The sequence below is a fragment of the Mollisia scopiformis genome (genome assembly GCF_001500285.1).
Source record: "Mollisia scopiformis unplaced genomic scaffold LY89scaffold_13, whole genome shotgun sequence".
NCBI lineage: Eukaryota > Fungi > Ascomycota > Leotiomycetes > Helotiales > Mollisiaceae > Mollisia > Mollisia scopiformis.
Window position 1 is genome coordinate 1,139,938 of NW_017263593.1, and position 1,259 is coordinate 1,141,196.

Genomic DNA, 1,259 nt, shown 5'->3' on the forward strand with positions numbered 1-1,259 from the left:
ACAAAATCTGTCTGCACAAAATCTGTCTGCACAAAATCTGTCTGCACAAAATCTGTATTTCCATATAATGCAGCCCGGCGTCGGCATTTGTCACTTCTCTTGTGATCATAGTGTATGTCAGACTGAAGGAGAGATAATTAAGGATGTTGTAGGTATTGAAAATTGCGTCGGGAGTCTATATAGTACTTCTATGTTTTAACTAAAAAATAATCCTCTCTAAACTGGTCCATCTTTCCCCAATTTATAGGAGATGAAAGATAATCTGTGAATGATGTGATACTTGGGTCATCGGGGTTACGGATACAAGGACTTTGTAAAGCCGTACTACCGTCGTCTTGTCCTCTAAAGCTCGCCAAAGGAGTTGAAACTTCGGTATTAGGCTAAGAGAGATAGAACGAGCAATTTCTGTTAGAAAAGACGAGTAATCATTAGAGTACTTAAACAACTTTTTTAATGATCGAGTAGTATGCTCTCTAGATGCAATTTGGTTTTTAGTCAACATCTTAAGCTATAGCCTCTAATCTAGCAAGCACTAATCTTCGATAAATGGTGAAAGAAGAGATGTGAGGTTTTGAATATCGGCTTTGAGAGACGGCCTATAAGAACCCAGATGTTCTACGAGGGTATCTACCTTAGGTAACTACATAACTACGGAGGGACGGACTTTACTACGCCACACCCGTGACATTCTAACGCCACGCATATGATCAGGCCTAAAAGTAGTAGCCGAGGAAAATATAGCGAGCCCGGATTTATACAATATAATATAACCCCGCTAATGCATATTAATAAGCACAAAATGAAGCTAAAACATGTGGCGGTTATGCACCCCTCTCCTCACATCGGAGAAACTCCCGGGCTGCATCATTTCCCCTTTAAGTGTCTTCAAAAATTGGAGCCATATTCTTCTGATATGGCACCTTTCCCTAAGTGCTCCGAATTTTGAAGAGACTCTAATAGTCGTGATTAAGCATGGGGGTACAGCCCAAACGGCGATCAGTAGCGCGATTGAAACGATCGACAGCACAACCAACCACAGTTATTTTCTTCTTGCTAAGTGGTCTCCTTAGGGAGAAATAGTTGAAGAAAGTAAGATTTTAAGCACAAATTCATAGACCTGCTAAGAAAAAAGTTGTGATTAGTAAACTATGGGTTTGTCTCGTTACGGGGTGCGTTTCGGCACGCAGGGACAGACGTTACGTAGGTAGTGTAGGTACGTAGGTAGGTATTGTTCTTTTTGTTGTTGGTTTTTTTTTTTT